This window comes from Cryptomeria japonica, chromosome 4 (assembly GCF_030272615.1).
Source record: "Cryptomeria japonica chromosome 4, Sugi_1.0, whole genome shotgun sequence".
NCBI lineage: Eukaryota > Viridiplantae > Streptophyta > Pinopsida > Cupressales > Cupressaceae > Cryptomeria > Cryptomeria japonica.
The window spans coordinates 63924036-63947383 of NC_081408.1; positions in this window are offsets into that span (position 1 = coordinate 63924036).

Sequence of the window (23348 nt, forward strand, 5' to 3'; positions counted from 1 at the left end):
CCGGGAAAGTGAAGGGACACACTTTGATTGTGGTTCAATCTCCCTCTTATTTGAAATAAAAAAGGTCTTTATTAGCATAAAACCTATCCGATCTACAATAATTCTCCTCCTCCCTTGTTGAAAGTTACACCATGTATATCATCTTGATCTATACTCTCTCCTCATACCTTCAAGGCAATCAAACAATCAAAGTTTATCTTTCATCCTTTCCCAATAGAGCTTCTCCACACATTTCCATTCTAGGTTTAGACCTTCATGTTTATCCTTTGGATGTTCAACCATGTTAAAGTCCCCCCAATAAGCCAAGGAATATCCAAGAGACTATCCAACTATTTCCAAAGATCTATTATTTCTCTACAGTTATTGTTGGCACAAAGGGAACATGCTCCAACCTTAGTATTACAAAGGTTAAAAATTATCTACACCACTCTACTACATGGCGAAGAGCTACTATTCACATTTTGTACCCCAGTTGCCTCAAATAATAATGACGTCACCCCTTTTACCTCTATCATTATTGGTGGATAATTGTAGTGCATCTTTCCATATGTATCTGAGATTTACTCCTAGAGTGAACCTAGTAGCTTTTAGTGTTGGCATTGCATGAAGATTGCATTGATGAAGTATTGTGTTGTCGTTGATGTTAATAGTAACTGGTAATGGAGTTTTATTACGACTGGTAGTAAATAAGTGAATAAAATCGGTATTGGTATTTCAAGTAGAGTGATCAATCGGTAACCCTGACTAGTTGATAGGTAGAACCCTAACCAATGGATCTTGGTGAATCGGTTGTGATAATCTATGATTGAATGGTGATCGAAGATGAAGATGAAACATAAGCATTATGCACATGATGCGTTTCAAAGTGGTTTTGGTGCCTGAAGATAACCATTTATCTTGGGAATGAGCAAGTGTATATCATGAAGTGGAAAATGTGTGATGAGCTACATGATCCAATGTACGCCGATCCAAGAGCAGTTCATGTTGTCTTGAACAATTTGTAGTTGACTACTATGTAATCCAATAGATATGATTGAATTGATATGTTTAAAATCTCTATGATATTTGTAGTTTTTGTGATGTGTTACTGACCTATTGTATTTGTATTTAAGGTCGATGAGTTATTTGTAACTGTATTGGTAATTTGGTTAAGTGTGGTAGTGAGACTGTTGCCAAACCAGAAGGAGTGTCTATAGAATGTTGTGAAGGAAGATAGGAGCAGAAGAGGATCTGACTAAGCAAGATAGTCCTATTACCAGAAGATTAGTAAAGACCCTATTGTTCTCTAACCATTACAATAGTTAAATCCCCTAATAGTGTAAGCTTTAACAGGCTTAGTGTACTTTAAATCCTCTAACTAGGTGATCCATTAGCTTGGATTTGAAATCCTCTACCGAGGTTACTCCTAAAAGGGTATTGTAGTCAATCCCTTAACCAGGAGGTCCCTAACCGGATCTGTTCTTAACAAGACATTATTGTATAAGCTTCTAACAAGGCTTGGCTCCTAACAGGGTGAACTTCAGAAGAGTTCAGAATACTTATGGGTATTCATCCCCAATGTTGTTTTTACCATTTGGGTTTCCACATGAAAAATCATTGTGTCAAGTGGTGAATGATTTTGTGGATATGCTTTGATATGGTTGATATGATTAACTAGTAAAGCCACTTAGATATGTTTAGATGACCAGGAGTGATCTGAAATGAGCTATTACTGATGTTAGTAAAGTAATTTAATGTTTTGGTTAAATGGTATTTGAGTTTCACATATGCTACATTGTATCATTGATGTTTTGGTAAATCGGTAAAGTTTGACAGTGCAGTTGCAGTTTTTGTTACAGTGACTAAACTGGTTAGTTTAGCAAGTTGTTTATCAGTTGGGTTTAAGTTTGGTGAAATTTTAGTATATTTTCTATTTACTGATTCACTCCCCCCTCTCAGTAGTTGACTAGATCCTTATTGTTTCATCATATTATCAAATGGTATTAGAGCATTTCAGGTCCTCTTGTGTTTAAGCCTAATAGCTTGAGGAAAATATCTAGGAGAACATGATGAATAAAGAAGGTCTGAAATTAATTAGAGAAAAATACAGAATCTGGAGTGATAGGATGAAGATCTATATCAAAATCTTAGGAAGTCAATATTGGGAACATGTTGTTACTCAATATAACTTTCCTAGTGGGGTTTTGTCATAGGATCAAAAGAAGGAGATATAGGAGAACAATCAAGCATTGGAGGTCATTATCAGTTCCTTGTTTGATTAAGAGTATGTTGATGTTCATGGATTGGGAACTACTTATGAAGTATGGAAGAAACTGGAAGATATTTATTGTGGTGGTGAGCATGTTAAGATTGACAAAGAAGAGATTCTGAGAGGTAAATTTGATGATATGCAGATGGCTGAAGATGAAAACATTCAACAGTATGGTTAAAGGATCAAGGAGATAGTCGGAGAGATCAAAAGTGTTGGAGGTATAGTGGAGGATACCACAGTGGTTAGAAAGGTATTGAGAACCCTTCTACTAGTCTACACTATCCGAGTTGTAACCATTTAGGAACTCAAGTCTATTGATAAAACAAAGGTAACTCTTGACTCCATCATTGGTAAATTAACTGCATTTGAATTAAATGGTTTTGATGGAAGTGTTCAGATATCAAAATCTACATTTAGAGCTTTAGTATCAACCCCGCTAGTAATGAAAAGCAGAGAAGTGAGCTACAGTCATGAGTCTACATCCAATAGGGAGGTAGATGATGAAGATAGTTTGATTGAACTTAAAGCATTATTGGCCAAGCGGTTACCCAAAAGTACCCAATAAGTATAGAGATAAATCACCATTGAAATGTTATACATATAACTAGATTAGCCATATTCCAGCTAACTATCCTAATGGAGATAATGAGATAAAACATGAGAAGTACAAGAAGTATAAAGGTAAAGGTAAAAGATATTGTCTCATTGTAGTGGATGGAGGAATTACAGATGAAGAATTTGAAGAAGATGCAAATGAGGACAAATTCTTTGTTTCTATCAAAGAAGAGACATCAGATCAGAAGGCATTACTCTCTCACAAGGATAATTCTGATGACTTGATTATAGACAATGGTTGTTCACACCACATAACCGGTGATTGGAGTAAGTTTCTAACTTTGAGAGAGTTTAACAGAGGTGTTGTGATATTTGGGAATGACTCACCCTGCATGGTAAAAGGAAAAGGATCCATCTCTTTGAATGGAAAAAGTTGTGTGGATGATGTCTACTCGGTGGAAGGACTGAAACACAATCTTTTGAGTGTTGCTCAATTCAATGACAAAGGTTACCCACTAGAATTGATAAGAATGGAGTCTGCAAGATTTATGGAAGCAAAGGTGAACTGATTGCAAACAAAAAATAGAATAGAGGTAACTTTTTTCATTTAAGTTCTAAAGTCAATAGTTGTTTAATTGCAAAAGTAGAAGATAGTTGGCTTTGGCATCAGAGATTTTGTCATGTAAATTTTGATAACATTGTCAAAGTTAGTAAGTCCAAATTAGTAAGAGGTTTTCCATAGTTGGACAAACTAGTGAATGCTTTGTGCAAGGAATGTCAGTTAGGGAAGATGACATCCTCAACCTTAACGAGAAAAGCTTTCTTAGTAGAACATTTTCTAGATTTGGTTCATACTGACCTTTATGGACCAATGAGGACTAGGAGTATTCAAGTTAATCGGTACTTCATGATTTTTACTGATGGTTTCTCTAGGATGATGTGGGTCACATTCTTGAAAGACAAGATGTAAGCATTTAGCAAGTTTAAGGCATTCAGAGCCTTAGTTGAAAATTAAAGTGGTAAGAAGATAAAGTTCTTAAGAAACAATCAAGGTGGTGAATTTACTTTAAAGGAATTCACTAGTTACCATGAAGACAATGGAATTAAGAGGAAGCTTTCTGCACCTAGGACACCACAATAGAATGGTATTGTAGAAAGGAACAATTGGTCAGTTGTTGAAGTTGCTAGGACTATGCTAATTCAAGGAGGTGTAGCTAAGACATTCTGGAGAGAAGTTATTAGCACAACTATTTACACAATGAACCAAATACTGGTTAAAAGGGGTAAGGATAAAACTCCCTATGAGTATTGGTATGGTAGATCACGTAATGTCAGTTACTTTAAAATTTTGGGTAACAGATGTTTTATCAAGAGACGTGATCATGTTGGTAAGTTTGATGCCAGGAGTGATGAAGGTATATTTCTTGGTTACTCCACCAATAGAAAAGCTTACAAGTGTTATAACAACTAGACCAAGAAGATCATTGAAAGTGTTAATGTCCGAGTTGATGAATTTCCTAAGAAATCAGGAGAAACCAGTAAAGAGAAGGAAAAAGAAGAACCTTACACACATTTTTTGGAACTAGAACTGGTGAAGCCAGAAGTTGGTGAACAGAACCGAGAAGCCCCAGTTCAACCAGAACAAGGAGGCCCAACAGAAAAAGAAGAAGAAAGTGAAGAAGAAGAAGAAGATCCTAAAACACATGATCATGTCATTCAAAGGTATGTTAGAATCAATCATAGCCTTGATCAGATTATTGGTGACATGAATGCAAGTGTACTAACAAGAACAAGACTTGGAGAGAACTCTTGTATGATTTCCACCATTGAGCCTACAATTGCAAAAGAAGCATTTGTAGATGAAGACTAGATCAAGGCAATGGAGGAAGATCTTGACAGATAGAGAAGAACAATACTTGGTGACCACTGAAGAACAAAACTGTAATAGGTACAAAATGGGTATTCATAAATAAACTGAATGAAGATGGAGTAGTGGTTAGAAATAAAGCCAAACTGGTATGCAAAGGATATGCACAAGATGAAGGTGAATACTATGGTGAGACATTTGCACTAGTTGCAAGATTGGAAGGAGTAAGGACTCTACTTGCATTTGCAACATACAGAGGATTCAAATTATATCAGATGGATGTTAAGTCAACATTCCTAAATAGAATATTGGAAGATGAACTCTACATTGAACAACCAGATGGTTATGCTTTAACTGTAGAAAAGGACATGGTGTGCAAATTACATAAGGCATTATATGGACTAAAGCAAGCACCTAGAGCATGGTATGAAAGATTGCACTCTTAGTTGGTGAAGATAGGTTTTCATAGAACTAGTGAAGATAGTAATATATATCTCAAGTTAGAAGGAGATAAGATATTGGTAAGTGAGGTATTTGTTGATGATATCATTTTTGGAGGAAATCATGATATGTGTCATGGCATTGCTGATGAAATGAAGAATGATTTTGAGATGTCACTGGTAGGTGAGATAAAAAAAATTCATAGGTATACAAATTCAATAGATAAAGGAAGGTATCTTCATGACACAGTCCAAGTATGTGAAAGAAGTTTTGAAGACTTCTTGAATGGGAGACTATAAAGAAGTTGGAACACCAATGGTTACAGGTTGTAAATTGCCAAAGGAGGATGACTCTACATCATTGGATGAAATGGAGTAAAGGTCAATGTTAGGAAAACTACATTATGTTGTCCATAGCAAACCGGACATTGCTCATGCAGTAGGATCGGTTGCCAGATTTCAGAAAAGCTCGAAGGAGACACACATGGTAGCAACTAGAAGAATTTTCAAATATTTGAAAGGTGTAATTGATTATGGATTATGGTATCTATGTGCAAGTAACTTTGATTTAAAAGTCTATACAAATGCAGACTAGGCAGGTAATGTTGATGATAGGAAGAGTACAACCGAAGGAGCATTCTTTCTTGGAGGAAGACTAGTGTCTTGGAACAACAAGAAACAAAGTTGTATATGAAAATCAACTGCAGAAGCTTAATATGTGACAACTTATATGAATTGCACCCAAGCAATCTGGATGAAACACATTTTGGAAGTTTTCAAGTTAAAGATATCAGAACTGATAAGAATTTTCTATGATAACACCAGTGCAATAAAAATTTCTAAGAACCAGGTGTTGCATGCTAAGACAAAGCATATTGAGCTGAAGTATCATTTCTTGAGAGAGAAAGTGCAAAGTAAAGATGTGTCATTGGAGCATGTATCTACTAAGTAATGGCTAGCAGATATCTTTACTAAACCTCTACCTAAGGCTACATTTGAGTATCTTAGAGGTAATTTAGGGGTTGTACCCCTACATGAAGTCAATTAAGTAGATGTGGAAGACAACAGTCCTGGAGCTTATTGAAAATCTTGAAGCAAGATTGGTGTAGAGTGGAGCTATTATATAGGGGGAGTAGCTTGTTGTAGATCGATGAAGCATAGAACGGTTAACCTTCACTTTGGCATTGTTGTCAAAGGGGGAGAAAAATTGTATGATTGATAGCTAGTTACCCGCTAAAGACATGGTCAAGATAAAGTTGAAGGAGAGTATATGGAAAAATGTAAACCGGGATTTCAATACTTGAGTATGTACATTACTCTCAATCATCACAATCAAAGGGTATTGATATTTGTATTTCTATCAATGCCAAAGGGGGAGATTATTGGCATTGCATGAAGATTGCATGAAGATTGCATTGATGAAGCATTCTATTGTCATTAATGTCAATAGTAACCGGTAATGGAGTTGTATTGAAATCGGTAGTGATGCAATAGTGAAACCGGAAGTAAAGCAGTGAATGAAACCAGTATTAGTATTTCAAGCAGAGTGATCAATTGGTAACCTAAAAAAGTTGATAGGAAGAACCCTAACCGATGGAGCTTGGTGAATCAGTTGTGATGATCTATAATCAAATGGTGATTAGAGATGAAGATGCCACATAAGCATGATGCACGTGATGAGTTTCAAAGTGGTTTTTTGCACGTGAAGATAACTGTTTATCTTGGGAATGAGCAAGTGCATAGCATGAAGTGGAAAACACGTGATGAGTTGTAGGATCCAATGTGTGGTGATCCAAGAGTGGTTCATGTTGTCTTGAATAATGTGTAGTTCATTACTATGTAATCCAATGGTTATGATTGAACTGATATGTTTATAATCTCTATGATATTTGTAGTTTTTGTGATGTGTTACTGACCTATTGTATTTGTATTTAAGGTCGATGAGTTGTTTGTAATTGTGTTGCCAATTCGGCTAAGTATGGTAGTGAGACTGTTTCCAAACCAGAAGGAGCATCTATAGAATGTTGTGAAGGAAGATAAGAGCATTAGAGGATCTGACTAAGCAAGATAGTGCTATTACCAGATCAGCAAAGATCTTATTGTTCTCTAACCATTATAATAATTAAATCCCCTAACAGGGTAAGCTTTAATAGGTGTGGTGTTGTTTAAATCCTCTAACCAAGTGATCCATTATCTTCAATTTGAAATTCACTATCGAGGTTACTCCTAATAGGGTATTGTCTTTAAGAGGGTATTGTAGTCAATCCCTTAACTAGGTGGTCCCTAACCAAATCTATTTTTAATAGGACATTATTGTATATGCTTCTAACAAGGCTTGGCTCCTAACAGGGAAAACTTCAAAAGAGTTTAGAATACTTGTGGGTATTCATCCCCGCTATGGTTTTTCCCATTTGAGTTTCCATGTGAAAAATCATTGTGTCAAGTGGTGAGTGATTTTGTGGATATGTTTTGATATGGTTGATATGATTAATTGGTAAAACCACTTAGATATGTTTAGATGACCGGAAGTGATCTGAAATGAGATATTACTGATGTTAGTAAAGTAATTTTATATTTTGGTTAAACAGTATTTGAGTTTCAGATCTGTTGCATTGTATCATTGATGTTTTGTTCAACCGGTAAAGTTTGACAATGCAGTTGCAGTTTTTGTTACAGTGACTAAACCGATTAGTTTAGCAAGTTGTTTATGAGTTGGGTTTAAGTTTTGTGAAAGTTTAGTATATTTTCTATCTATTGATTCACCCCCCCTCTCAGTAGTTGATCGGATCCTTATTTTTTCAGCATATAATCATTTTGTTCTTGGAGCAACATAATATTATTATTTTTATGTTGGTTAAGACGCCTCTTAACAACATGTTTCTTATTTAGGGATTGAAGTCCCATAACATTCTAAGAGATGGAGATCAAATTAATGAGAAACATTAAGAAATTATGTCCTTGGAAGATTTAAAGTTGTCGAAGCACTAAGGTAGTTCCTTCTTATTATCTTTTAAGAGACCATTCCTAGAAGGAATCAAAATCTCATAATCTTGAGCTTTGGAGTCCATGACTTGATCTCGAACTAAACTATGCTCCTCTTTAGTGATCGAATCACCAGATAGGGACCAAGTCTCCAAGTTTGAATCAATAGGTTGGGATTCATTGAATTTCTCAGAGAGGCTCATTCTAGTTTTTTCATAAGGAATTATGGCTAAGTCACGAGATTCATTAAAATATTTATTCCTAATAAGGGGGTCTACAATAATAACTTCAAGAAAAGAAGCATCACTATCAAGTTTAATGTATTAATTATCATTGATCATAGAAGAGTCAACATCAATCTAAGGTGAAGATTTAGTTTGTGTACCACAATGGAGGGGGGAGTTCTATAGACCTTTCCATTTTGGAGCTCCTCAGAATATCAAAATTTTTAGTTAGTTTTAGGGTGTCTGAACCCCCCATGGGGGTATCAAGCTATCAACTTCACTCAAATTCATACTAGAGCATATCCTTTACTCAATACCCCTAAAATTAGAATTGACAAGAGAGTTATTACTTTCCTTAACCGAACTAGCCACATATGACATAATGTGAGAATCATCATTAATTGAGATAGAGGAATGAACAACCTGGGCTATTCCTCAGAATAGTGGGTCACCTCCATCATGGAAACCCTAGATCTCTTAATCTTATCAAGGGAAAGGTGTTAAGAGGTCTTCCTCTTAACCTTGTGATTTCATGGATGCAAAAACTAGTCAAATTTATCTTGCTTGACATCACTCATTTTAGAAAGTGACACAACAATGATGGAATGATGGAGCGAGTTAGCATTAAACTTCCCAAACTTAGCGGGCTTATCAGGAACATGAATATTAGCAAGTGAAATGTTAATCACAACCTTCATTGTATCTTTAAGAGCATTAAGCCATTCTAAAATATGACCCTAGTAAGCACCCTCTACAAGATTAGAAAAAGACTAAAGAGGGGTGGAAGGTTCACCAATGTGATGCACAAGGTTTCTAGAATTACTCTTAGAGCTAGTAGGGGGATTACGTTTTGCTAGAATATGACAATTCCTTCAAAACATAGATTGTGGGATCCTCAATAATATTAATTTCAACAAATTTGGGTAAGTCTTTATTGTGGTCAATCAATGTTAGGACCCTAGCATCCATGTGGGGAACCAAAGAGTAGGTGTTATCCCTCTAAGCACTTTCCCAATGGAGTTTAACATTTGGGGAATAAAATTACACAATATAGGTGGAAGTGTTTTTATAACATTCCACCTAGGGCTAGAGAGGGCTAGAATTTCATCACTCACAACCTTGGGTGACCATTTGAGGGCCCCAAAAGTACATTTTCCAATGGACTAGTATTGTTTCATGACAACTACTACCTGTGACTTAGCATCATTAAATAAAATGATAAACAATACTTTCTAAATCATTCTATAGAAAGAAAAATAAAACCCTAATTTTTTATCCAAATATTTTTTAGCCATTCATCTAAATATTTACGAGTTGAGCAATTATCAGTATCCACAACCACAAGAAAATAATGATTTCCTTTAACCTAATTTTTTCATTATTCAGTGCATCAATCATATCCAAATTAGGGGTGATAGAAAGACTAGACAAAGAAAGGTTATTATGCTTATCTCGTCCTTCTCCTCTCATGTCACCATTACCTTCAAACAAAATAAAAACCCTAGCATCTTGAATTTTGCCAAACTGGGCACAAAGAATCAAGAATTAACAATAGTTTCCTCAAATGTATTAGATTTAGTCATAGTGGTGGCATCTCTATTAATGACATGATCTCCCAAAATAAATGCTTCACCATCTAGGTTCTCATCCATCCTAGCCCATTAAACATTTAAATCACACTAACTAAAAGCCCAAAGTACAAGCATAAAACAACATTAAAATGAAAGAATCAAGAAGATGAGAGGAAAGTTACCTACATAGAGGAGGTTGTATGCCTTCCTCCTCCATAATTTATCTTGGAAGACCCCTCCACCAAGGGTCAAACCCTCATTCACACACCTTAAGTTGCAAAGCCCCTCTAAGCTCTTATGTTTATTTCCTATTTTTAATATATACTTTATTAAAAATAACATTTTGTGTAATGTGTACATTGATAATTATGTGTAGTTGAGTTAAATTTACTTCTAATATAGAGTAGATTGACAAATTTTATAAAGAGTTAGTTTGATGAGTTTTATTGTTTATACATATTAGTATTATCCCAAGATCGAAAAAAGTGCTATATATTTCATTAGATATTTTAAATTCATATTGCATTATATAAAATTTGTAAGTGTTTAATCAAACATGACTAAATTTGTCATTATTCAATAAGGTCTCATTCTTCATTGGATTCCTAAAGAATGGAAACAAATAAGGTATGGTGAAGTTATCCAATATCTTGGCATGTTATTTGGTATGGCATTAGCACTAGTTGTTATATGTAAATGATTCTTGAATAGACTTTAAAATAAGTTATTTAATTGGAGTGAAAATTTCCTTGAGCATAAGTGAGGAAGGTTTAGGTTCTCAATGATAAAATTATAAGGCACTGAGACGGTGGGGGGGGTGGGGTGAATTAGTGCAAGAAAAAAATTAATAAATCTAAGAACTACTTTCACCAATTTGAAAATCAATAAGCATGCAAGAATTATAACCACATAAGAAAACATCCAATAAAGCATACAAAGCATAACATAATGATTTTTCATGTGGAAACCCAAATGGTAAAAACTAGGGTGGCAATTAGTACCCACAAGGATATTCTAACTGCAGTATAGAGATCTAACTAGTTAGGGTCATACAATCGCCCTATTAGGGGCAAACTCAGTTAAGAGCATTTTAGCCTAGTTAAGAGCTATAAGTCTTGTTAAGACCCAATCTTGTTAGGAACTACCTACATTAGTGGTATTTACAAACACAAGCTAATGCGTCACCTTGTTGGAGGATTTCACCTTCGAACCTTCTAGGATCCTACTACACCCTATTAGGAGTAACCTTGTAAGAGGATTTTCTTGTTGCAACTATTAGGAAGACAACAAGTTCAATCAATCTGAAGTTATCACCTTTGTGCTTGATTAGATCCACTTATGCTCAGCTTCTATCACTGACTAAATATCAAACCCTAACTTCTCCTTCCACCACACAATCAAATTCTCACTCTTGATACATGAAATCATACAATTTACATCTCCATAAAAAGAACTTTGTTAAGTCGGTTAAGAACCTTGGAACAATTCCCTAGGTTCATTGAATCTAGTCACCTTTTACATTTTCCCTCTCATTACACTTTTCTTATGTTGGAAAAACAATTCATAAGTTAAAAACATAACAATAAGTCTACCGGTTACCGATCAAAGTAACTTAGCTATATCGGTTCTCTGTTCTTCGTAACTGTGACTAGAAAATCCACCATAACTCACTCAATACACTGAATCTACTAATGTGGTTTGGAACATAGGTGCATGTTCCTATCTCCAACACTCTTGTTAGACCACAATGTCTAACTCTTCTCCAATCATATGTACTAGTCACTTGATCATCGCTCTATTCCTATTTATTGGTTGACAACAACTTAGTAGTTTTGTTGTCTAATTGATTCCACTACCGGTTAGGCTATATCAGTTGGTCTAGATGACCTAGATGACTATAAAAAACATGATTTACATCAATGACAACACAAATAAATTCATCAAACATCCTATTACAACTCTTTCATCATCATCAATCCAATAATCTCCCCCTTTGGAATTGATGGAAACACTTGGGAGATTTTCTATCTAAGTGTCACATTACAACAATCATAACTCAACTCAAACATATAATACAAAAGCCCCCCTTAGAAATTACATGCTATTACAAAATTTTGACTGACTTATACTAGTCCCCCTTTGACAACAATGACAAATGTAAGAAAATATATATCAAACAAATGAATACAACACACCAAAATTTGCATTATCAAATGTATAAGAGTTCAAAAGTTTACAATTATATTTTGAGAAAAACATCAGCAAAACTAGCCTTCAAGACTTTCAAATCATTCTCCCATGTCTCCAAAAGAGTATATGTAATCTCAATGTGTGTTTGGATCTGGTATGCAAGCTCTTCCATAGCATCAAGTGTACTCATTTTTGGTGTAGTCAAAATTGCCTTTGTCCCTTTGTATCCTCTCTACAAAATGTTTAATTTTGGGACTAGATGAGTTTGTAACTTTGCAATGATGTAGTTTGCTTACTCTATTTTGCCTCATATGCCTTAAGCTTATGTTGTATTACTATGATAGATCTACCAAAAATTGTTGTTGAATCATTTATTGGATCAAATGATTCACTCAAACTCTTTAGCTCCTATTGAGCTTCCTTTATCTTCTTAACAATATCATCAAAGAACAATGAAAAGTTGCAGATTGTAGAAATAATTTTACATCCATTCTTCAATGCTTCTTTGATTTTGTCCATATTCACAGTAAGACCTTCTCTGTCTTTGTCAATTGTCTTGATCAATGTGTCAATTATTTTCTTTTCATATTCTTTTTCTATAATGTGTAGAGCAGACTCTCTGATACTCTTCATTTGCTCTGCTACTATTGTGACCAAGTGGTCCTATTTTTCAATGGGAGTTGTGGGACTATCGGTATCAGTCTCTAGTAATAGAATAGAAAATATATCAACTGCAGTCTATATAGTATGAAATTCTCTCCTTTGAGCTCTTATCATCTTCTTCTTGGCCTTGGAATGCATTGCAGATGCAATCTCCATCAGTTGTGTTGGCATTGGATTGCATTGCAGATGCAATCTCTCCTTTGAGTTCTTATGATCTTTTTCTTGGTCCTTGGATGGCCATTGTATCATCATCCTCATCATCATCAATTATTTTCTTTGAAGTAAATAACCAAGGGGGACACTTTATGTTCTTGTTCTTCTTCTTTATGCTTCACTTCTTCCTTCTCTAATGGCTCTTTAGTTTGCTCAACATCTATCTATACACTCTCTTGTGTGTCTTTATGTATTTCTTCATCTTTCTCTAGTGACTTTGTAGTTTGCACATCATCTATTTGTGCATTAACTTGTCTCCCTATCTTCTCTTCATCTTTACCGGTTGGAATAACTTCTATTATCACTAGTTCTTCTATTGTGATAGTAGGAAGTGATGTGGGAACATCTTCTTGTTCTATCTTTATTTGGGTAACATTCGGTATCTGATCAATTTCAAACACATTTGGTAGTTCATGTTCAATTATTGGTGCTTTAGAGAGATCTTCTTCCTTAGAAGAATCCATCTTCTTTGGTTCCTCTTTTTCAAGTCCTAATTTATTTTTCAAAACTTCCTCAGTCTCATCTTGCATCGACTAGGACTTACCTATGTGAAAAATAACAAGTGCAGGAAATTTGCAAAGAAGAACAATAGCACATAACACACAGATTTACATGGAAAACATGGTAAAAATATACTAGTTAAAAACCACAGGAATTTTTTTTCTTTCGTATTGATTCTCAAGAATTACAAAGTTACAACAATCTCCAAAGTGTACATCAAAACTTTAATACCCTAAAAATAGTCATCTAAACCATGAGCCCCTAATCTCAATTCCATCACCAAGGTCCTAACCAAAGGCAATTAAATAAATCTTGAGCACACAATTAATTTCTAAAATCACCAATGCCACATGGCAAATCAATAACCCAATATTAATTAAATATTTATTTAATTATTTAATCATTCCAAGTAAATCATTTTTAAACAATTATCCTATTTATTTTATTGAATATCCTAGCATATTTAATTAAATAAATCAGTTTGCCATTAAATCATCAAAAAGAGGAGATAATCTTGAAAAATAAATTAAAAATTGATAAATAATCTCAGAGAAAGCAATTAAAACAATTAAATATTAAAATTGAATGAAATAGAGAATAAATCAATTTTTCTTGATTTTATCTTAATTTTAGTTCAATTTCCTTTAAAATTGAGAAAAGCATCCAATCACATCAATTCACCTGGATTGTGCTTCCTCTTGGAAAATCTTGACCGCTCATCATCATTTGATCTCAGCCTTTGGCTTCTTTCTGAATTTTCTATAAATTCAGGCTCTCATCTCTCATTCAAAAATCCTAGAGAATATATTGTTATTATGTTGTTTTTGCTCTAGGTTCATTGAGAATTTGCATTGAGATATTGCATATTAGTTATTTCATATTGCTTAAATCATTTAGCTTAAATATTCATTTATTGCTTAAATCATGTTAGATTAATCTTGCATATCTAGCTTAAATCTTGCATCCATTTAGCTCATATTCATGCTCATATAGATTTAAAAATCCTTTGTTTAGGTGTTGTCTAGTCACTAGATAGCTTAGCAATCTGAGAGCAATCTAAACTCACATCTACTAGAAGGCAATAAGCCAACTTGAAATGGATTTCATTTTATTTCTTTTGATTAACTAACCCATGCAAATAATGGTATATTGAAGTGTTGTGTCTTACAGCTTGCAGATACAGGTTCACTTTTCACACACACATTTTTGACACCCATCGTGGGGCAGAAGACTACTTTTTTCGGCCTCAAAATTACTTTTTCTATCCTACAAGTCTCGTCCATAGATTCATTGCTAAATATCATACAAGTGTTATCACTACATCATATGACATTCTATCAAAGTCTCTATTATATCGTATGAATTAGGAAATGGGCTCATATGAATTTCTACTCTGAATATCTGATTCTGTACTTTATCATTTTATGATCAGTTCTAACTAGTACGAGAAAAGGATTTTGTCTTTTGCTTCTGTGAGAATTGTCATACAATTTTGTATTCTATTAGGTTAAAACAAGTTTCATTCTTTAGGTTTTCTATTCAATTTTGATTACACTGATGCTAACCCTGAATTGTCTTTTGTCTGCCTGAGATTTTCATAGCCTAACCAGTTTCTTGTAGAACACTTGTCAAAGAATTTATCAATCAAACATACGCCTATCAAAAAATAAAAACAACATGACTACTAATGCATTGTTTTTGTAGGTTGCCTAAAGAGAATCAACCAAACATCGTGTGTTCTTTAAATTCATTTTAGGCACCTAACTTGCTATTTGGTTAAAGAACAAATCTGTATTTCATGTTTTAAGAAAATTTTGAGAGGTAGGAGAGTATGCTCTTGTTTGTATAGACAATCAAAAATCCAGACCCTTGAGGTATTTTCTTTAAGTTTGATATTTGTACATATTTAGCAGGCCTGCCCTCCTAAGGAGCTAATAACTCCATAGCCATTACTGTGGGTGAGAGGGGAATGACCCAAGTGGGAATGGCTAAACGCCAAGTACTCCAATCCACCATAAAACAAACGTGATTTGAAGAAAATCAAGTCAATGACAATGCTCGGGAATAGCTCTCCTTTGTACCTTTGGGTATATTAAACCTTGGTTTTCAAGGGTGGGAGACCTCTTAATTGAGTTTATACCTCGACGCGCCGAACGAACCCCTTATTAGGTCCAATTCATATTAGAAGCTACCTGATTCACCTCCAAAAGGTTGAAAATCTTTGTGCAAGAGAGATAGTAACTCTCCCAAGCCACTTATCATATCCTGCCCCCATTAGCATTTGGAGTCGGCTAATACGGCATTGAGAATCCATTATGCGAGACTCAGCAGCCATATTCTAATTAGCTATTGGGTGTGTACCTAAGTTACCAAGCAAATGTTTTCTTCTCTAAGCCAACCTCCATAGGGTTTGCATGTTGTGATTGGAATTATTATTTGTATTACGTGTTTTCTATGTTTTCATCCCTGAAATTGAAACTGGAATACCAAAAATGGAGAAAACAATACCAAGTAATTCAATGATAAACATTTTAAGGAGCGGGATAGGAGTGGAGCGAAAAGGAGCGGGAATCCCAAATTTCAAATTTGGAAATGGCAGAATTCTTGGGGAAGGCGGATTTCTTGGAAACTACTATTCCTCGGGATCGGATCTGGAAAGCAGGCAGGAGGTCAAACATCTCAAGGGTCAGAAGAGGACAAGGAAAAAGAAAAATTGGGAAAATAAAAAGATTCAATCCCTAAGGACCCACACGACAGAGGAAAAGGGAAAAAATGGTCTTTGCTCTTTGGAGTGAAGTCGCTAGTTAAATCTGGGCTTCTAGAAGTAACAAACATTTCAGACCCCACCTCTGGTCTGGTCGCTATTTCTGTTCTGGACAAAGTGGTTGATATGATTGTAGCTGGCCTATCTATGACATTAGTCAGATGATTCTCTAGCTTTAGGCCTAACATCGATGATGTTAGGAATTTCATAAGGAGAAATTGGATTGTAAAAGGACAAGTGGAAGTGGCGGTGCTGCCTAGAGGGTTTTTTACCTTCGCTTTCAACTCTAAAGAAGACATGAACAAATCTGTTTGTGAAGGCCCTTGGATGTTTGGCAAGTCTTCCCTGGCTCTCCACAAATGGACCCCGAATCTCGTCCTCGATGAATCCTTCTTCATTTCTATGCCAGTTTGGACACATCTCCTGGGTCTTCTACTGGAATACTGGAATGAGGAAGTTTTCAAGGGCATTGCTAAATCAAGGTTAGTCTTTTCTCACATCTATGTAAATGTTAACCAAATGACAAATATGCCTCAATCCATAGATATCATATCTAAACTAGGAAAATGGTCCCAATCTATTGAATATGAATCTCTACCATTTGCCTGTTTCCATTGTAAAAAATCGGGGCATTGGGCAAAATCATGTCTGCTCAAGAAAGGCAAGGAATTCAAGACTGATAGTAACACTAAGAACAAAAAGATCTGGCAAATGACAAACAAAAATGTAGATTCATCAACATCTGAGTGTAACCAAGAAAATGATGCAACAAAACTTATGAATGAAGTAAAGAGGACTGGGAGTAGCAGCAATGATAAACAGGATTATGTTTTCTCCAATGACCCACTAGAGAGTTCTAAAGAAGCAGAGCCAAGAACTGAGTTGATCAATAAAAAAACCCATAAGCTTAGGAGAATGAATCTATTAGTTAGGAGAAGGAAGAAACCATTCTGCCCCAGGAGGATGGATCAGCTAGCTAGGAGAAGGAAGAATCCTATTCAGCCTCTTCACTCTCTAAATCGACCGAGGTAAACTTTAATGAAGCCCAAGACCCTTCTGATACTGAGCCCTTACTACTTTTAACTAATGGAAGCGCAAAGACTCTCCTCTATAAAACCCCTACCCAAAGTGTGCATATGCTGGATGAGATTCTCTAGATACCCAGGTCGAGAGAATGAAAATTGAACAAGGAGGAACTCAATGGAGGAATCTCAACCAAAAGCAAGATTAAGAAAAAGGCAGATGTTGGAAGTCAGAATAAAAAATAGGGAAGGCCATCCCTAAAACATCAAAGGGAACAGGAAAGCTGGAAGAATCGTGCTGATGGAACACAGTGTTCATTAAGTCATCCCTATCCCCAATTAAAGCATGAGGATTATATCCTGGAATATCAGAGGGCTAAATGCCCCCCATAAGCAAGATGTGTTATGAAACATCATCAAAGATCATAAACCAGATGTGTTCCTTGTTCAGGAAACCAAGATGTCTAAAGAAAAAGTTGAAAGGATTAGAATTTTCAAGGAAAATAGAGTCATAGGATCTAACTCAGAGGGTGCTTCTAGAGGAACTGCGATTTTTTGGAACCAAAAAACCATAATAGGAAAGGAAATCATCTCCACTTTTAATAGGAACTTAGTTTTTCTTGAGCATATTAGGGACAACTTTGTTTGGGTGTTATCTAATGTCTACGCTCCTAATACCAAATCTGGGAGAGCTAAATATTGGAAAAGCCTTGCCACTGACAGACTCCAGTTTGCTGATCAAAGCTAGATTATCATGGGAGACTTCAATACCCCACTCAAAGATGAAGAAAAGATGGGAGGTATCCCTATAAATCTTGATGTAAAACAAGACCTTATGGATTTCATTAATGACCAAGCTCTCATTGATGTAGATCTCTAGGGCATCAATTACACTTGGACCAATAGAAGAAATGGAGCTGATCCGATTCAAGTTAGGCTTGATAGATCTTTAATTTCTCTTGACTAGCTTTGTAAGTATACCTGCTCCCTTGGCTCTGTTATCAAAATTGGTTGAGACCATTTCCCCATCTCCTTTTCTGCCAACACTTTTTTGACAAAGAGAAACTTCCCTTTCAGATTTGAAAAAGCATGGCTCTCCCATCCTTCTCTAGAAGCCTGCATTGCTGAATGGTGGAATTCAAAAGTGGAGGGAAAGGCTCTTTTTAGAATTGCTAAAAAGCTCAACATCATTAAAGCCAAAATTAAAACCTAGAACAAAGAGATTTTTGGGGACATATTCAAGAACAAAACTCAAGTCAAAGCTAAATTAAAGTATGTACAGGATAGAATCCAAGAGGTGGGGTTGACTGAAGATCTTAGGATGGCTGAAAATGATCTTTTATCTAAATACCACTCCATCATTTCTAATGAAGAGACTTTCTGGGGACAAAGATCTAGAGCCTTGTTCCTGAAGGAAGGAGATAAAAAAACCCGCTTCTTTCACTTAACCGCTCTTAAGCACAGGGAAGCCTAACCTGCAATAAAGGCATCCTAACAGAGGATTGTGACATCAGGAAGGAAGCTCTTGAGCATTTCAGTACCTTGTTGGGTGAAGTGGATAACCTAGATTATAGCAAGCAAAATACCCTTTTACAAGCTATCCCTTCTATCCTGTTGGAAGCTGACAATCGCCTCTTATCCCATATTCCTTCTAATCCAGAAATCAGAAAGGTGGTGTTCTCCTTTTAGGGTGATAAATCCCCTGGTCTGGATGGCTTCCCCATGTTTTTCTTCCAAAACTTCTGTCACATTGTGGAGGCTGACATATGCAATGGTTTTAAGGAATTCTTTGGCTCCAGAAGACTTCTTAAGGAACTGAATGCCACTTTCATTGTCCTAATCCCAAAGAACTCCAGAGCTGATTCTCTTAACAAGTTTAGACCCATCAGTTTGTGTAACTTTGTCTACAAGATCCTTTCCAAGGTTTTGAATTCCAAGTTGTTGGATGTTGTCCCAAGGATTATCTCTATCCAATAGAATGTCTTTGTCCCCGGAAGATAGATTTTGGACTCTATTATCTCTATTCATGAAAATATCCACTCCTTGAAAGTGGCAAATAAACAGGGATTCTTCCTTAAGTTAAAAATGGCTAAAGCTTTTGATAGAATGAACTAGCAGTTACTCCTTAGGATCATGAAATCATTTGGTTTTGGTGACAAAGTTATCTAGCTCTATTCTCAACTCATGGAAACTTCCTCCTCTGCTGTTATTGTTAATGGCTCCTCGTCTAGTTTCTTCAAAAGCTCCAGATGTCTCAGAAAGGGAGACCCCATCTCCCCTATCCTGTTCACCATTCTTGTTGAATGCCTACGTAGATTCATCCTTAAAAATGTGGAAGAAGGTAATCTTAAGGGTCTGAAACCTTCTTCTTCCAATGTTGTCTGCTCCCATGAACTAGCAGGGATTCTTCCTTAAGTTAGAAATGGCTAAAGCTTTTGATAGAATGAACTAGCAGTTACTCCTTAGGATCATGAAATCATTTGGTTTTGGTGACAAAGTTATCTAGCTCTATTCTCAACTCATGGAAACTTCCTCCTCTGCTGTTATTGTTAATGGCTCCTCGTCTAGTTTCTTCAAAAGCTCCAGATGTCTCAGAAAGGGAGACCCCATCTCCCTTATCCTGTTCACCATTCTTGTTGAATGCCTAGGTAGATTCATCCTTAAAAATGTGGAAGAAGGTAATCTTAAGGGTCTGAAACCTTCTTCTTCCAATGTTGTCTGCTCCCATGAACAATTCGTTGATGACTCTATCACCATGGGGGAAGCCGCCATCTTAGAAGCCAAAAATATGAAGATTATTCTGAATACCTATGAATCTGCCTCTGGTCAAAAAATCAACTGCGATAAAAGCTCTCTATTTTTCATCAACACACCAGCCCAAAGGCAAATAAGGATTGGTAGGATTCTTGGTTGCAACATATCTGAGTTTCCTTCTACCTATTTGGGGCTTCCTTTATGTCTCAAGCCCGAGGATTCCTTCTAGAATAAGTTAATTGATAGACTTAACTTGAAACTCGCTAGCTAGAAAGGGGCTATCCTTAGTCAAGCTGGTAAAGTTACTCTGCTCAAAGCCACTCTCCAAAATCTTCTTGTGTATGCTCTTAGCTTGTTCAAAATCCCCTCAAACTTTGTAGAAGCTATTGAAAGAATCCAAAAAAAGTTCCTTTGGTCGGGGTGGAAGTTAAAAACAGAATCCCCCTTATTGCCTGGAATAACATTTGTTCCCCTAAGGCCTCAGGTGGGTTGAGCTTAAGGAACATTGGTTCTATGAATAAAGCTTTATTAGCCAAGCAAATATGGAGATTCAAAAGGGAGGAAAGAGAATGGAACTCTATTTGGAAAAACAAATATCTCTATATGCAACTTTTTGAGGAAGAATTATTTGACAACTCTTTCTCTGTTGATGGATCTGCCATTTGGAATGCTGTGCAATCTACTAAAGGTTGGGCTGCTGCTAGTAGAACCTGGAACCTTGTGGATGGGAGGAAAATAAGATTTTGGGAAGATAGATGGATCCTAGATAAACCTCTGGAGGAAATTCCTATCCGCAAAGATTGGAAAGACAATTTCAAATGCAGGTATGGTGAAATGGTAAGAGATTACTGGAGAAATGGGGACTGGATTGACTTTAGTCAGTAGTGTCTAGATCTCAAGTTCCTTCAGATTGCTCTCTCTACTAAAATCCCTAGAGACAACAAAGATGACATTCTGATATGGGGGGGAACTCTAGATGGGAAATACTCTATTTCCTCCATGGTGGCTATTCACAATGCCCTGGTGGAAGATATTCCCATCTGGGCTAAAGTTTGGAATAAGAAATTAGTTCCCAAAGTCAACATCTTCTTTTGGATTTTCATCCAATATAAGATATTAACCTTGGATAATCTTCATAAAAGAGGCATTATTTTTCCTAATAGGTGTTCTCTTTGTTACAAGGAAGAAGAGACAGCTTGCCATATTCTCAATCAATTCTCTTTTGGCCAGGATATCTAGAAAATTATCCTTTCCAGGTGGAACCTGAGCTGGGTCTTCTCGAACTCTCTTGGTGACACTTGGCTTCAATGGCATTGTCCTAACTCTAATCCTAAAATTGTGGAGACCTGGAGACTTACTTTGCTGATTGTTATTTGGAATATATGGAAAGAGCGCAACAACAAGATTTTCAGAGATAAAAAGGCTATTCCTGAAGTGGTTGTAGATAAAATCTTTAGGAGTATTTTTGAATGCCTCTATTGTACTAATCAGGGACTTGCTACTAAAGATGATTTCAAAGATAGGTGGAACCTTTCTACTACTACTACTAGCAAGGAGAAAGGCAGAGAAGGTCTTGTCTGGTGTTTTCCCCTGTAGGGATGGATTAAGGCTAACTTCGATGGGGCTTCTAAAGGGAAACAGGGTAAAGCTGGATATGGGGGCATTGTTAGGAATTTTGTTGGAAGTTGTCTTAAGGCGGTGGCTAGTCCTCTAGGAAATCAAACTAGCCATTTTGTTGAAGCCTCTGCTGCCTTGAATACCTTAATTATAGCCAAAAATATTAATTATGATAAAATATGGCTTGAGGGGGATTCACTTAACATTATGAAGTGCTTAAAGGGGGAATCAGAGCCTTCTTGGTCTATTGAGAATATCATCATGAAAGCTAGAGAGATCATCGCTGGTTTCAAAGAAATTATTATACAACATGCCTTCAGAGAGAAAAATAGTGTTGCTGACTATTTAGTGAATACTAGAGTTAACTCTGACTCTCAAATGATTTGGCACGAGGATGACCTCAATTTAAATATTAAAGAGATCCTCAGAAAGGACCATTATATGGGGAGAGAAGGACAATTAAATCATGACAAGTAAAAAGAATCATTTACGCCTTGTTGGAAAGGCCATCATCACTTGGCATTGTGGCAGATCTCCTACTATCTCCAATAAATCACTGCACGCTTTGTGGGTTACTTAGTGTGAAAACTTGAGTAGCATCGGGAAAGAAGGTCTCAATTTGCAGAGAAATAGAGCAGATAGCTCGCAACCAAAAATGGGAGGAGACCTAAGACATGAAGAACTAGACAACATGTCAACCTGGAAAGAAATGCAAAAAGTCTAGGCAAAATTGGAGAAGGGCTCTCTTACTAGCTTCATGGAAAATCTTGAGGACTATGACAAAGGTAGGGTTAACTTAGCCATTTCCAAGATTTCTGAAAACTGGTCTAATGGCTCTTTTAAACTTTATGGAGTTAAATTTAAGCTAGACGTTGGGCTTATTTCAACTATGATTGGAATGCCCCACACTGGGCTTAACTTCTTTTGAGACCTCAAGGTCTCCAACAATGCGGTTAACCTGTTCCCACAGAAAGAGAAAGAGCGCGCTAAAATAGGCAAGGCTACCAGGGGCTACTGCGAAGCTGCAAACGTCAAGAAGTTTTGGGGTTGGGTCCTGAATGCAATCATGGAGTATATCACAGTTGAAGGCCATTTCTCCAGGGCCTAAACCTACCACTTCATGCTCTTAAACCATTTCAGACATGACAAAAAGGTGTCTCTACCCTACTACCTTTTTTGGTCCCTTTCCAGGTCCCTCAACAAACATAGGACTAACCCTTCCAGCCCGATTCTCCACTGCAGGCTCTTGCTGCTTGTCTATGAGCATTGAAAAACCCTTGCTCTGTAGGAAAATAAGCGGATTTCTGCTTCCCCCGGTAAGAGAAAGATGGAAGAGGGAGAAACTAGCAAGGAGAAGGCGTCATCTAGCAAGAAAAAGAAAAGTGCCCCCGGGTTGGAAACAAAGGACATTGTCAAGGAAAGCAGTGGTATGGAGACGGATGATTCTAACGATGAAGATGGCTAGAAAGAAGAGGAGCTGGGCAATGAGGAAGAAAGTGAAGATTTTGAGGCTGGTCAAGATAGCCCTATTCTAAGTGATCACCCTGGTAAGGACAATAGCCATCTGATGGAAGAAACGGCTCCAAAGGATAATGAGGAAACCGAAGTTAATTATGAGAAGGAAATAAACAAAGACTCTGAGAAGGACCTAACTGAGGATAGGGATAGCAAGGACAAGGAAAGTGCTGGTGAGGGGCTTATCTTGGATAATCTCAAGAAGCTCTCGGAGGCTAG